At 38.3% G+C, this 16,783-nt stretch overlaps 1 long non-coding RNA gene across 4 annotated transcripts in view; it reads left to right on the forward strand.

Annotated features, from left to right (window-relative positions):
• LOC148223883 (uncharacterized) overlaps nt 1-16,783 on the forward strand; it is a 182,418-nt gene that overhangs the window by 114,569 nt on the left and 51,066 nt on the right. The window contains exons 5-7 of one of the 4 annotated variants that reach the window (XR_015803023.1): nt 4,290-4,398; nt 6,319-6,356; nt 12,672-12,892. This is a non-coding gene — a long non-coding RNA (uncharacterized LOC148223883). The remainder of the gene's footprint in view (nt 1-4,289; nt 4,399-6,318; nt 6,357-12,671; nt 12,893-16,783) is intronic. The other 3 variants (XR_015803024.1, XR_015803025.1, XR_015803026.1) reach the window with 3 other exon arrangements.

Genomic DNA, 16,783 nt, shown 5'->3' on the forward strand with positions numbered 1-16,783 from the left:
GTCTGGATAACCTTCAAGAGGTTATAAACCTTTCAGTGCTGCTGAAAGTGCTCTGCATTCTTGAAGATGCCATTAGCCGCTCGAATCAGGAGAGTGTGCACAAACACCTGCACTAAGCTGGCTTGTTCATATTGAAGAGGAATAATCACTGCAACTAAGATACACAAAGGCACAGTTGTATTGCTTTTCTTGTATTAAAAGAGACAAAAGGAGTGAAGGCCTGTGACTGACTGGATCATGTAAAGCACAGTGCAGAGAGGATAATTTCTCCTTCTCAACAGTTTGTATACCCCCACACATGGAAGCCACAACCTGGTAAATTCCTTGGGGCATGGCATATAATTTTCATTGTTTCGAACATAATAAGTGTTTATCTGGCAAAATTTTATTGTCTTTCACTGCATGTAATAAATCATATTACTCCATGTATGCTTTTCAAAGCAGCTTTTAAAAATTCAAATTTAACATCAGTTTTCTTCAAAAATTATAGAAGTAGTTATTAGTCTGTGAGCATCTGTTAATGCTACAGACAAATATAAATCCCACATTAGCAATCTCAATTTTTAAATTTTTCTAACATTTTTAGCTTCTGAAACATCTGCTTGATTTTTCTCCTTGCATCTCAACTGCTCCGTTGAAGTAGAGAGAAGTGAGCAAGCAGCTTGAGACTTCAGTTTGAAATACATTAAATAGAAAAAGCTCAAAGGGGAAACATCTGCTGAAGTGAAAATGTCTGTGCAGGATTGGAAAGTAAGATTTAAAGGCTGGGTAATAGGAGAAAGAATCTTTCAGAGTATTTAAAATAGGATCTGGCTGATTTTTATAGTTCCCTTAGGTTGTTCAAGATCCATACCTGGGTCAAAGAGGTACACAATGTTGCACAGATCCCTTTCCCTGTATTTGTGTCTGTGTTACTTCTGACTTGAGCACAAGCATGACCTAAGTTGCATAGCATCCAGTTAGCTTCAGACCTGTCGTTTATTTATTGCTGTTGCACATGAGGAGAAACAATGAGATAATCTTGTACAAAAAATCAAGCAGCCTACTGTTCTAATCAGATCTGCTACACTTCAGAGCATCTGTACATTGAGCAGTCCCACAGCACCTTGCCAAGTCATCCACCTGAATCTAAAGAGGGACTGTACAAAAGATGGGCACGATAGTCTGTGTGAGTGAAATGTTCACTGAATATACACAGAGCAAAAAAGCACCATTGTTTATACAGTTCTTGGCATATGCAACAAGAGGTGACTCTTCTTTATTCAGTGCATGATTGTAAGATTATGAATACTTCTAATATGGGTCTGGAGGAAATTATACACCAGTTTCCCAGGCAAAGTGTTTTATTTTTACAGAAAGGAAAGAAAAAAAAAAAAGACTAAAGAAAAAAGAAAGAAGAAAAACACCCTAAAAACCCCCCAACATCCTAAAGCCCCCAAGGCTGGCCTTAGCCAGGTGTTTTAATTTCAGAAGATTGATCTGTGAAGGATGCAAATTTCTTTGGCATTGCCTGTAGGGTGAAAGCACAGTGACAGCTTTCCTGGTCAGAGGACAAAGATTGTCACAGAATTTGCTGAGGAAAATTATGAGCTTATTCCCTTCACCTATCACAGGAGGAAAGCAGGAATATTTACATCCAGATGAATGCATGTGTAGTGTCACAAATAAAAAAATAAAGTACATTGATTGTCTTCAAGACAATAAAATCATCTGCCACACATCTTAGTCAGAGAGTCACCCAAGTATCTTTAAGCCTATTTCTCTGAACATATGAAAAATCCACCATCTTTAGCAAGAGAGGGATTGAAAATATTTGGTCTCATCCTAGATTGCCTTTAACTTGTTTTATCTACCTTTTCTTTGAGAGTTTAAAAACTCCAGTGATTCTATCTGGCTTTTTTAGAGATAAGATGAGCCAGTAGGGGACAACCACAACTGATCTATGTAATGTGAAATTCCATAAGGTACAGTACCTGCAGGCTGTGGGCTGGGAGGCCTCTGCTAGATATTATCAGAAGTCATTAGGTTGGCTGAGACTGGAAAGAAGAGAACATATGTGGGCCACCTGCATTTCTTTTGAAGTGTTGTCTATCGAGGATTGTGGATCATTAATTTTTAGAAATTCATACTCTTTGCAAAAAAATTAAGAAAACTGAAAGTCCTACTAATGAAAAAGCAAAATAAGTATGCAGGCTATTGTGACACAATAATTTGTGAAAAAAAATTGATTTGCCAAGCATCTGAGAGCAGAATGACTTTCAGAATTCAAAATTAGTAGAAATTCTAGTGATTTATAATATTTATAATACTATCAGCCAGCTGTTGCTTGTCTCCTGCAGCATAATTACCCAGGCAAGGAGTAGAGACTTTACAGACAAAGGGTGCAGAATGGCCATGGAAAGTAGGTTTTGGGAGCACATTGTAGGAGAATTTTTGAGAGGAGGGCAAAAAACTCAGGGAGGACATTGTGAAAGTGCAGGAAGGGTAGAAAAGTGCAAGGGAAGCCTTCCTTAGGAGTAGTGGCTCAGGAAAGCCTGCAGGAAGAGCCTGAGGCAGGGCTGGAAATGATGGACTGTTGGACCAATACTCACAGTATTCCCAGACCTCGTTGCCCCACAGTTTGAGACATCCCCCAGTCCTGAGTGCCAGAACCTTTCAGACTCCAGGGGAATGTGGAAGGTGACAAGATCCTGAAATGCAGCCTAGAGAGACAGTAGGGTATCACTGTGGAGAGCTCCAGGTGAACTCTGCAGTAGGTTCCAGATTCCTTGCACCAACAGCCAAGGGAAGGTGCTCCTTTGGACCCTACATCTGATGTGGGTTCAGGGGGGTGCAGCTGAGAGGGGAAGTGTTTAGGAGAGGTATTGCCACCTTGCCAGGGCCACTGCTGCAAGGCACCCACCTTGGAAACTCGTTCCTTGGGCAACAATTAGTGGTGTTTGACAGTGGCAGGAGGAAGTGAGTCTGATACAAGGGTTCACGTGCCTTTGCAGTGTGAGAGGAGGGTGATGTCATCACTGCTCTGCCCTTTATTAATCAACTTCCTTCCGACTTTAATCCTTCTCCAGGGATACAGTGGGGGCAGTTCCAGGGATCCTATGTGAAGGAAACTATTCCTGTGTGTGGCTTTATGAGATAAGCTATAAAACTCACTAGAAACAAACTCAGAGACTATGGCAAGCACTTTGCTTAAAGGCACTGGAAATGGTCTCTTTGCTGTGATCAATTCAGTAATGACTGAATTTGTAGCAAAGGACCAGGACTCACTATTCCTTCTTTTTAGCACTATTAAGCCACTATTATTTCTGTATGTACCTCCTGAAAATAAGCAGTCTTCATTCCTTGGTGTGTGTGTGTGTGCCTTTGCTGTCACCAACGAATGGGCAAATTTTGAGAACTTGTTGTTTTGATGATGTAAATTCAGTAATATTTTAATTTCTTGTACAAGTGTTTAGAGTTTCTACCATTTGTTTCAGTTGGATAATGCTACAGTGCCAGCAACTATCTGCTAATTTTATAAAATGTTTAGATTAAAATTTAAACCTAGTTTTTAATCTCTTCACAAAAATTCAGTTACCACTACCTTTTACAATAAGAAAGCAGCCCCAATCTCCTAATTCATTTATCCCAATCTCTGAAACATGTTAAAAATGTCTATATAGAAAGAAAAACTGACTCACTACATGAAGATAAGATAGTTATAAACCACATTATGCTAAAGGATTATCCATAGAAATAACAAAATTAAACTGGTTTAAAAAACTTAATTATTTCTCTGGGATAGTACAAGTTTGATTTTGATTTCAAGAACAGTTGGTGTTATTTCTTTTAGAAAAATAGTGACACAATTTCTCTACATGGCAATCCTTACTTCACCTTACTTTCTGAGCCCTTGTAAGGCTCAAGGGATTTGTTAAAGAAAAAGGTTTGGATTCCCCTCTCTTGCTTCCAGTTGAGATAATTTTGAACTCTATTCAGGCATGAAAGAAATACTAATCAGTCTTTTAGACTGGAGAGAAACTCCCAGGTGTATAGAATACGTGTAAACTCCCCTAGAAATATGAATATCATAACATCTGAGAAAAAAGCTACCTGAGGTAGTGAAGTTTTATTTATTTTTTCTTCAAATAGGAAAATGAACAAAAGATTTTGCTGAAAACATGGAGGTTTCATAAAACTTGGCAAGTGTTTTTTTAATCTAACCTAGCAGGTTACATCTACCCGTTAGTAGCTGAAAGATAATTGTCCTAAAACTTCCCTGTCCCCTCACAAGGGCTTTTCTTTTCAAGGTGATGGAAATTGTTTTTCTCTCCTCTCACATGAAAGCAGTCCATATGGACCAGGAAGGGGAAGGCAATAAGAAACAAAGCAGATTGCTCCCTGGAATATTTTAATGAGGTATGTGGATAATTTTACTCTTTCCTTTAGATAAGCAGGATTGTTTATTTTTCCTAAAATCAAAGACAATCATGTTAAGCGTAGTAACAGCATATCTTGTGCCAGTCTTCTGTTCATTGTAACCAGAAATTGTTTAATCCAAACTCCATGTAGGAACAGTAGGTGCACAGAGGCAGGGAGGACAGGTGTGACAGTGAGCTGCAGCATCCTGCTCTGCTCACCACCCTTGTGTGCCTTTTGGTGAGTGTTGGTGTAACTTCAAAGAAAGGCACATGCTCCACTCAGATAAGCATATTTGCTTTTTGGTTAGGGCAATCTCCCAGGAGGGAGAGGCAAAAAATTGCAATTTTAAACATCTGAATCTGACAAAAAGTTGAAATTCTGTCTTTTCATGTCCTAGATAAGAACTGTCTGCCATGCTGCTTAGCTGGGCAGCACTACAGCTGTCTCCAGAAGTGAGCCTGGCTCACGTCTCTGAAAGAAAAGAATTACGTGGAAAAGTGGACAGGAAGGATTTAGTCTATGACTCAGTCTGTGAACAGAGAGGGTCCCTGAATCTGTGTTCCCAAAAGGGATGATTTTGGTTACCTTCCTGTCTTCCCTGATCTTTATGGGCTAGCAACTGGCTTGTCTTTATTCTGTGGGCTAGCTGGTTTGGATCCCATCTGGGATAGCCAAGCCTATGCCTTTGGAAATTCTGTTCCTTTTTCATGAATGTAACTTTGTTGCTGATGTTTTTAAACACATAAATCCTTTATTGTGTTCAGACCTAAGTGTCTGGTGATAAAAATGGAAGTACTGAGACAAAGAGAATATTAAATATGTATTATGAAATTTTCTAATATATGAGGAGAGGAACATTGTTGGATTTCAAGTCAAATTACATTTTCTCTCATTTGCATCAAGAAAACAGAAGCACTAATAATATATGTGTCAAATCAGTGATGGAAATAGCTATGCAATCAAATGATATAATGATGATATATAAGTGAAGGTGACCTACTAATGAATAATGTGGGAAGGAAAGACTGACAAAGTGTTAATTGATATGTCAAGCCAGTAATGTCAGTCAGTTGCATGGAAGAAGAGAAATTAGTCAGCGTAAATTGTGTAGTGGCCATCAAAACATGCCAAAAGCAATTCCACTTTCTGTAAAGAACCTGACAGATAAGACATAAGAACAAACTAAAAAGACAAAAAAAGGAAATATACCATACATGATTTACTGCTCCAGGTAGCCAGCAATGGCTCATCCAAAAAAGCCTTTTAATGTCTAAGAAAGAAATATTTGCAGCATCTGTGTACCACAATAATCCTCAATTCAACTTGTGAAGATTTCACAGCTCCTCCTTAGAGAACTCCAATAAAATCTACAATGTTTGATCTGTATCTGCTTGCGTTGAATGTGCTTCTGCTTCTGCTTACGCTGAAGTGATAAAAAATATGTATGTTTAAATCTGAGTTGAGCAGAAGCTGAAAGAAAAAAAAGTAATATTTTTAAATGGTAGCCTTACTTTGTACTTCCTTATGAAATATATTACAAAAAGTAAATGGCAGTTTCCTAGGCTAAGTTTTTTTCACTTACCTTGCATTTTAAAAGGACTTTTGTTCTTTTTCTGCTAGAACTCTGAAAACCCAAAACCATTACTTTGGGGCTAAACAGTCAGATCAATGACATGAAATTGCACTAGGTCATTCCAGACAATGAAAGAGAAATCTGTTATATGGCTTTGTCACATGATTTAAACTACAAGAAAAGTTAAATATTAAATACACATATATTTATATTATATATTTGTGGATCAGAGCTGCCTGAGAAAAATGTATTTTTTCTGAACTTGAAGCCATTTTAGGATAACATAAGAAGTTATAAATTACTTTGTCCACTAGAGGGTATCAAACATATTTCCAATCTTTCAGGAGAAACCCTCAGAAGCTCAGAAAAGAAATAAAATCAGGTGAGATTAATGTTACCATATTTTCAAAAAGTACCAGTATTCTATGTTTAATATAATACTTTGTGAAAGTGAAGCAAATAAGTTCCTCCTGCTATACAAAATCCTAGATATATTTTTCATTATGAACGATACACTATCTTGACTTCTCTTAATGTTATCATGAGAGAGAGGCCATGTTACAGTGAAAGTGTTAGTGATGTTTCTTGTAGTGTGAGATTTCTACTCTTTCTGAATTGGAGCTGAAATTAAGATCTAGTCTGGGACCTAATCTCCAAAAATTTAAGATGTAGGATTAAATATAATTTTAATATCCTGGATCTGAATTTGCAGAGGCTTGTGTTTCAATTTATAATTTGTGATGATCCCTAAAGAGAAATAAATAAATAAATAAAGCCTTGAATTATTAAAAAACACCTTGTATTTTATATTAGTTCTATATGTTATAATTTTCTTATGCCATAGATCAGTTTTAAGGTGTTCGTTTTCAACAGAGAGAATGGAAAAGGCTCCATCAAACTCAAGGCCTTTGACAGCCCTTTTTATACTCCAGGACAATTATCAGCACTGCTAAAGCAAAGTCTGTCCTTCTTGTGAGACTTGAAGTGGAAGAATTATGAAACAGAAACGCTTTCAAAACTCATTGTTCTTGTCAGTTTTGCATTGAAATAAGACTAAAATTCAAGCATGACCTGAAGTACACCTCTTTTAACATTTATGTAGTTACTAGCACAATAATTCAAGGAAAGGTGTGAATTTATCAGCACATACAAACTTTATCAAAATGGGGCTTGAAGGGATGGGTTTCTTGTTCAGCAGGGAGGTGGCCAGAATGATGCAGGAGTTTGTGAAGGACAGTGGAACTCTCCTGTGTATGTCATCGTGAGGTCCATGGTCACAGTGGTCTGGTGGCTGCAGAATTCACTGCAGTGATCCTTGATAATGAGCACAGGCTTTGCATTGTCCTGGACAAAGTGATTTGGGGGATCCCAGGGAATATACCACACATTGCTCTCATTCTCTTTGGGGAAAAAAAAATAAACTCAACAAAACAAAACCAAATAGACTTCTTTGGAAGTAGTTAATTCTTTTTTCTTAAATGCAGAAATCTACAGCTGACTCTCCTGTAAAGTTTTGTTCATATTTGTGATAATAAGATTTTTTTGATGTTTATTTCTGATTTGTCTAAATTAAAAGCAGCTGAATTGGAGACTCTTCCTCAGCTGGACCTCTAGATTCTGTCAGCTCTCCAGAAAACAGGTCTTGACAAACCCTCTTTATTTTAATTTGTCACTGGGTTTTATCCCTAACAGTATTGTAGAAAACCTGGGTCTTTAGAGTAAAAGCAGTAATGAATTTATAGCAGGTTTTCTCTTGCTTCTGCATTTATTAGCTAACTGCTGAAAAGACAGATAATTGCCCTATGAAAATTAAGAAGTCCAAAAAAGTCTCAACAGTTAAGCTTTATGTGAAAAAACAAGTCCCCAGTGAACTGAAAGTTTAGTTCAGATGAGGCTGTCAGAAAATTCCTGTTGAGTTTAAGATTCTCAAGTGTTGAAAGTACCTTCTTGCCTAGGAATGGAGGAGTGACTACTACTACTTTCTGACTTCACTTCTATTAAGGAAACAGCAACTGAACAACATCTGGGACACACCTTCCTGTCTTTTAGTCTTGCAATGTACTGAACAATATACATGCATATGAAAATGTACTCTGTTCTTCATCTAAAAAGAAAATTACTCACCCCTCTTGTTCCTAGTGAATTTCATTATATGCTCTCATTTCCAAATAACTTGACTGAATTGACCTTCAGGAATTCAGTCTGCCTACATACAAAACATTAGCACACTGCATTCAGATTATCATTCCAAAAATGCACATTAGAAAATAAGCTTGGCATTTACATTATCACATAAGTGCAATCAGTCTTTACAATGAGGGTTTATTTTGAATGTATCACTTACATCAAAAAAACCAGACCCTTGTATTCCTCACAAGATGATCAATGATGAAAGACCAGAAGGCAACAACTAGGTTGTCTTTGCCTTCTGTGAAAATTGGATTAAGCTTTATAGGTTCTATTGAATAAAGGAAGTTGTTAATTCTTGTAATTCACTACCTCCCTGGCAAATATTACTGAGCTTTATATTTCTATCCTATAGTCTTTATTCAGGTTATGTATCCATGAAATCAAAGATGGGGTGAAACCCTGGATCATACTTTTCATCCCAATTACTGTCATCTCCTTTATGCAGAAACACTCTTGTGACACGATTTTAAAATTGTGTTGGCTTAGTAAAAATTTTCTAAAATCTTTGTAGTTAAAGATACAAAATGTTATTTTTGTTGCTTTTTAACCTGCTGTTAGGTCTTTAAAATCAGAAAGATGTTTCTAAAATTTGTAAGAATAAGTTTAAGGTGTTCTTGCAGTAAGAGAAAATTGCATGTAGACTTTTTGCACATAGATATTTTATGTCTGTTTTATGCCAACATGCTTATGCATACATTTTGATGTTCTGCTTTCTGAGCATAATGATGATATCTGAGACTCAAATTATTCCCTATAAATACTTGGTGCTCCATCCCTTCTGGCTACTTGTTAGTGTTCATATTCAATGAGGATCATATTCCACTGCAACAAAAAATACCAAGAGCTTGGTCCTCAGTAGCACTCATCTAGGCACATTGTGAGGATTTGAGAAATGCAATCTTCTGGTTTTGCTGTTCATGCAGTTATTTTCCCAAAAGGTTAATCTTACTGCAGTAGATAAATGTATTTGCACTATGTCAATGTGTATACATTTCCTCTCAGCTTGGTTCCTAACAAGAAATAATTTCTTTGGGTTACTGGGTAACATTCTGTTCTCCTGTCCGTTTATTGATTTGTGAGCCAAATCACAGAGCTGCTAATCTGATACTCACTTCCTGGAGGGAGAAAATTTGCTTTTAATCCAAGCACTCTGCCCTTTCACAGATATGCCTGGAATTTCTGCTTTCTGCTTTACCAAACTCCACCCAAAGTTACTTTCCTTTCAGGAAGTGTCCTGAAGGGTGCATCCTGTGAGATTTCCTGACAGCTGACATGGAGCCAGCAAAAAAGTTTTGTTTTTTGGTTTTTTTTTTCTTTAGGAATCCATCTAATTTCACCTTCAAAATTTCTTTATTTGCACATTAACCTCTTACTGTTGGTGGAAGCATTACTTATTCAGGCAGTGGGGGATGTCAGTTCATTTGGACATGTTTTTCTTGTAGGAAATCCACTTCCTGCAGTTTAGTACTTTAATGTGCATATGTTAGAACTGCAAACTTTATTCTACTGTAAACCTTGAATGTAATTTATGGATATGAATCTAAACACTGCTGTTCAACAGTAGTAGATTAGCCTTGACTGGCTGCCAGGTGCCCACCAAACTGTGTCTGTCACTCCCCTCACTCAGAAGGACATTAAGATAAAGTAAGAGGAAAAACTCATGGGGTGAGATAAGGCTAGGGCAATTACTCACCAGGTACCATCATGGGCAAAACAAACTTGACTTTGAGAAGATTAATTTAATTTGTTAGCAATTAAAATAGAGCAGTATCGTGAGAAAAAAAACCAAACAAACTGAAACTACTTTCCCTCCACCACTTCTCCCCATCCTGCTCAGGCTCCTTTTCTTCTTCACTCTCAAATCCTCTACATGCCCCTCTCGAAGGGATGGAGGGATAGGGACTGGGGGCTCATACCTTGTGTCTGCCACTCCTTCCTTCTCCCCCTCCAACCCTGCTGTGGCCTGGGGTCCCTCCCATGGAATACAGTCCACAAACTGCTCCAGCATGGGTCCCCTCCGTGGAGCACACTCCTTCAGGAACAGACTGCTCCAGCATGAGCTCCCCATGGATCACAGATCCTGCCAGCAAACCTTCTCAAGCATGGAGATGCAGCTGCCTTCAGGACATCCCCACTCTCTGCAGCATGAATTCCCCCGAGGTCTGGCTGCTTGGAGATCTCTGCTCACCCTGCACCTCCATGGGCTGCAGGGCACAGCTGCTTCACCATGGTTTGCACCAGGGGCTGCAGGGAACCCCTGCTCTGGCTCCTGCAGCACCTCCAACCCTCCTCATGCACTGACCTTGGTGTCTGCAGTTTTCCTCTGAAATCTTTTCTCATTCTGTTCTCCCACAGCTGCTGCACAGCATTTTTTCCCTCTTTCTTAAATGTATTGCTGTGTGGGCTCTACTTTGGCCAGTGGCTCCATTTCAGAGCTGGCTGGCACAGAATCTGCCCAATATGAGGGTGACCCCAAGTCTCTTCTCACAGAAGTCACCCTGCAGTGCCTATCCAATTCCCTTTATGTTTACTTGCCATGTAAACATAATGCATCAATTCATACCCTTTTTTTACTGTCATACCTTAAAATATGTATATGCCACTCACGTGCATATGCAACTTGAAAATTATATATGCTACAGTAATTCTCCAAAATGATGTGTTTCTTCAGGTGGCTCACACAGGTGGTGGTTCAAGCATTATCTGTGCTCATAATTGCTATTCCTTGGAACAAAAAAAACCTAGTTGGTGACTTTGCTTTAATTATTCTTTCCTGACTATTCTTTTCTATCCTTTCCCATCTCACCCCAACCCACTTCTTCCCATTTTGCCTCCTCCCATGTTTGCCCTGAAGGTTTCTGCATCTGCAGACTTAATTTTATCTCACACACTTTCATTCTGCTTGAGCTTTCTGCCTTTAACTTCTGAAATTTTCTTTCCCTGAGTCTCACAAGATCTTCTCCTTATCCATCTCCTTTGTTATGACCCTGAGTTCCACTTGATCTTCCAGTATATTTTTATAAATATAAAAGTGCTTAGCCAAATAGATATAAAACCACAGAATAAACATGATGATTCCTAGATAGCAAACTTTCCCTTTACTGTGTTTTTTTTTAATAATAGCTTGTGTATATTTCCTCTTGTTTTTCTAATTTGAATTGCTAGACAAAGAACATTTGAAGCATTTATGTCCCAGCTCTTATCATGACTTATGAAACATACATGTATTTGATGATATAAAAGAAGTGGGAGAGGTTCCAATCCAGCTGCAATATTTTTCCTTGATGTGGCTGATGCCAGTCTCTTGTATTCTTTCATATTGTTGTACTTTCCATTGGGCTTTTTAAAATTTTGTAATTACTATCTGGTCATTAAGAATGTTTGAGCAGAGAAAAGCAAATTCAATAATATATGATCTTCCAAATCTGCTATCTTTGTTTTAACAGAACATCCTTTCCAATTAAAAATGTCCTGACTGGTGTAGGTCCATTATCCATGAGATAAGCCTATTTCTTAACTGATCTCATATTCCAAGTATGTGCAAATAATACTTGCATGGCTTAGTATATCACTGTTTAGAATGGGTTTTTTAGATTTAGAGCTTCTCATGATTTCATGGTGAGGAAATATGACTTTGTTTATCTTCTGATTACAACTAAATAAATAGGGAGTTAACTTCATCATCTTTTTTCATGGAAGTTCTCTCAAATGCTGTACATTAAGTCAGAAACTACACAGCAGTACGGTGCCAGAGCATGGAGATAATTTATCAAATTAAACTTTTAACAGTGAAATGGATATTTCTTATTTAGTCTGCATGCTTATAAGTGCAGGAAAACAACTCGTTAGCACTATTTATTAAGAGACGATTAATAGTCTGAAGGTGGAAACAACCATAGCACAGAAGTAATGTCCAAACACTTTGGAAGGGTTAAAAAAATAAGCATTCTCTACTTTTCAAAATACTTTATATGTCTGGAGACATGAATTCACAAAAGATGCTAAGTACTTTAAGTGGTTTAATATATTCTAATGGAGACAGTGAATTGTGAAAGAAAACCTTTCTCTGAAATGAATGAAAAACAAGTGTATTTATTTTCACAGATGTTGCTAAAAACATCTGTTACTTAAAGCTGCATCAGCTTTAATTGGATACTATTCTTAACTCTCTCCCACTCTTCATTTTTCTAATAGTTGATTTCACTAGGTATTGATTTCTGTGTGTAGAAACTCTGTAATACATGACATTGCTATACACTGCTAAGTTTTTAGAAATGTGTGGGTGTTAATGACTCATAGCTTGCAAAACAAAATCTATACATGCACAAGAGGGCTCTGGTCAAATGGGTTCGCACAGATGATCTCTCAGAAATTTGAGTGCTTAACCCCTTAGTAAGGGTCATATGGAGGCTAAGTCAGAAGCCTGAGCTCTTTAACAGAATCCCCACCTACTCTGATGGCTAATGGCAATGAGAAATGCATAATTATCTTCTCTTTCTGCTACCAGGTATGGGAAGCAATGCAACAAATCTCCTCATGTCTCTTATGGAGTTTGGGACAATGTTTTGTTTCCAGATGGCAGATCTGGGACCAGCTGATCAGTGAGCTAGGATTCATGAAGAACTGTGTCATCTGTGTCAAGGCAGGAGACCAAAGAAGCCAATCGCTGAGGAAGACCAAGGAAAAGAAGATAGTCCATAAAATGAAATGGAGGGAATATCTGACTGGGTTTGTGTATAGTTTCCTACCTTCCCAGAGAGAAAATACTGCATATATTTGTGCTTTTCTAAGGTTACGTAACTAGTAGATTTTTATCTCTTAATTTTGATTTCTTTCTCCTTTTTTTCCCCCTATATTCTAGCTTCAAGAAAATCTGCAAAAGGATTGTCCAGCTTTTTATTTTCATGAAGATCTCTATGACCAACAAGTTTTATTCAGCTACATTATTCAAGGGCTCACTGCTTCTTAATGTTTCACAGTGTAAGCTGTAACTCAACAGCTTTATTTTCCTCCTGGCTGCATTTAATCTCCCTTCAGTTCTACGTGCCCACCTCTTTCCTCTCTTTTCTTTTGGAAACTCTACTCTCTCATCAGCAGATCTACTGTTAGTGAGGTAGCTGAAATGGTGGCCTTAGATTTCAGTTGGTCTGTCCTGTTTGCCCCTCTGCAAGAGATAGCTTTTCTGATACACCTCTGAAATACTTTTGTGTTTCAGGAGTGGGGCAACATCATCTGATGCAGCTGCTGCCTTCAAGTCTCTTCAGATTAAATCACATTAATTTACTGCAGGATCATTATAAAGCCATTCATGGATGCTTGTGTACTCAGAAATCACATTTACCAGCTAACTGAATGGATGAATGTAGAGGAAATTACAACTTTCTTCTCTGAAATCATAGGCCTCTTCCACTTAAACAAGAGAATTTTTACTGGCTGAGGGCTATTAGAAGGCATACACTAGGGCTCCACATCATGTCTATAATGCCTCACACCATATAAAGTGCACTGTTGTAGAAATTTATTAAAAATCTCATTCTTGGTAGAGATTTCTATGGAAAATATCACCACATTATCACAAAGAAGATGGAGTACAGTGAAAACCAGAAACAAACAATAGGGGTTAAAGATGAAGGATTGAAGGCAGATTAAAAGAGCCCAATATGTGAGATTTCAGTAAAATGAGATTGCAGGACCACATGATTGTTCTCTAAATTTATCTGAAGGGCTTCAGGAGTAGAAAATTATTTCTGTGTAGTACAGGTGGAAGTACATATGAGAACAATTAGATAAAATAAAACAAGCCCCACAACAGCACCAAAATGAAGTTCAAAGGTTGGGATGTTTTTTCAAGCAACAAACTTTTTAACAGGAAAAGATCCACTACAATGCCTCTAATGAGCTATATACTCTGCAAAAAATTCAGGAAACATCTGTTTTTCTACTCATAATTTATTCAGTAATTTTGAAGAAATATTGAAACATTTTCCCAATTGTTATGTAGGATTTTGAAAACAAACCTGAACAAAGCACCAAAAATAGTAGGGATAGATAGCTCACTGTCAGTGGACTAGGTTTTATGATTCAATAAATCTATTCCACAATTAATTTCCATTGAGTTATGAATTCTCACAGAATTTGAGTTGTTTTGTAGTTTCGAAGTCTCATATGACTTCAATGGAACCCAGCTGAAATTTGCAATTAAGAGTTTTACTGGGTTTTTTTTTGGCTGTATTTGGATTCAAATAATAAACTCTGATGATAACAGCATGGGGATGTTTAGATAAATTCTGTGAAATACAATGTACATTTTTCATCCTGTTTTCCTTCCTGGTCAATCAGAAGAACCAGAAGCAATTAAAAGTTGCATTGTTCCAGTGCAGTAACTCTCCAAGACAAGACAGGGAGTGCTTAACTCTTGAAGGAACATTTCACAGGAGGTTTGAGCTGTCTGCAGCTGTACTCAGAAACCAGTTAACTGGTAGAAATCTGTTAAATCATTGGAGTGTTATAAATAAATATATAGGATGGTTTGTATGGTATTTTTTTAAAGACTTTCTTTTATTGTCTAGACAATACACAAATATGTGTCATTAAGTGTTTTACTGCTTAATATTGTAGAATGGTTTGGATTGGAAAGGATCTCTTAAGGTCACCTAGTTAAACTCCCCTGCAGTGAGCAGGGACAACTTCAGTGAGATCAGGTTGCTCAGAGCCCCATCCAACCTCATCTTGAATGTCTCCAGTGATGGGGCATCCACCACCTCTCCGGGCACCCTCTTCCAGTGTTTCACCACCTTCATCACAAAAAACTTTTTCCTATATCCAGTCTAAATCTACTTACCCCGTTTTCATTTAAAGCCATCACTCATTGCAGCAGGCTCTACTACAAAATCCATTCCCATCTCTTTTATGAGGCCCTCTAAGTACTGAAAGGTGAAAAATAAGGTTTCCTAGGAATCTTCTCTTCAGGATGACCAACCCCAATTCTCCCAGCCTTTCTTCCTATCGCAGATACTCCATCCCTCTGATCCTTCTTGTCCCTCCTCTGGGACTAACACATCCCTGTTTTTCCTGTGCTGGGACCCCAGAGCTGGAGGCAGCACTGCAGGTGGGGGCTCACCAGAGCAGAGCAGAGCAGAGCAGAGCAGAGCAGAGCAGAGCAGAGCAGAGCAGAGGGGCAGGATCCCCTCCCTCACCCTGCTGGTCACACTGCCTTGGATACAGCCCAGCATGTGTTTGTCTTTCTGGGCTGCAAACACACACTGCCAGATCGTGTCCAGCTTTTCATGCACCAGTAGCCTCAAGTCTTTCTCAGCAGGTCTACTCCCAGTCCCTTCAGCCTCCAGCTTATACTGATACTGGGGACTGCCCTGACCCAGGTGCAGGACCTTGGACCTGGCTTTGTTGTCTCTCATGAAGTTCACATGGTCCTACTTCTCCAGCTTGTCCAGATCCCTCTGGACGACAGCCTGTCCCTCATGTGTGTCAACCCCACCACTCAGCTTGGTGCAATCTGCAGCTTACTGAGGGTGCACTCACTGCTGTCTATGTCTTTGATCAGAATATTAAACAGTACTGGTCCCACTGTGGGCTCTGGGGGGCTGCCACTCATCATTGGTCTGCATCTGGACATTGAGACACTGACCACTATTCTCTGGATGTGATTGTGCAACAAATTTCCTACACACTGAATGGTTCACCCATCAAATCCTACTTTTCCAATTTAGAGGGAAGGATGTTGTGGGACACTGAGTCCAGACACATGATCTATGGAGCTCTTCCTTTTTCCACTGAAGCAGTAACTACATCATAACTTGTACTGCTGTGGCTGACAGAAGGAGAGACACTCAAGGATACATTATACAACCACATAAAAAAACCCACAAACATCTCTTTCCAAGGAATAGGATATAATTGGTTTCCAGTATGTAAAAAGTAGAAAAAATACGAAGCAGTCTTGGATGAGGAGATAATTTTAAAAGATGGAGAGTTTGGCAGAAATGTAGAACACACAGGTCAGCAGTTGTCTAATACAAAACAGGAGTGAACTGTTGACTCATGACAGTGACAGGGATTGCAAAGGAACCCAGCTTGGGAAGTTGATGCTGGTCTTTTTCCAAGCCAAGAGGGTAGAATGGGAAAATTGTCTGAATTTGAAGTAGATGACAGAGCAAAACTGGGAATAAGAAAATCATAGGCACACACCCCAATCCAGAAGGGAAGAAGAATAATTAGAAAATAGTATTACAGCACCAGCTATGGAACAGCAAGGAGACTCTGTCTCTCTTTATGTCTCTTAGTCATAAAACCACAAGACAGAGGTAATTGTTTTCATAGAAATATTGTTAAGCAAGCTACTGAAGAAGCACATTTCTTTTATATGTATGAGTAGCTTTATTATAAATCCTATAGGATTTTTGAGATTCATTAAAAGCAAAGATCTCTAGATCTTTTAAAGACCATCTGTTTTGATTTTGGGATCATCACCTTGTCAGGTTATGAGGAACACTGTGTTCAGTGGAAAATAACAAATACAGTATTAAAATTCGTAGGATGTATTTTTCTGATTAATAATGCAGATGCCTTACTTTCCTCATTTTAAAATCTGTTTCAGGGAAC

The sequence above is a fragment of the Sturnus vulgaris genome, chromosome 4 (genome assembly GCF_052056855.1).
Source record: "Sturnus vulgaris isolate bStuVul1 chromosome 4, bStuVul1.hap1, whole genome shotgun sequence".
Lineage (NCBI taxonomy): Eukaryota > Metazoa > Chordata > Aves > Passeriformes > Sturnidae > Sturnus > Sturnus vulgaris.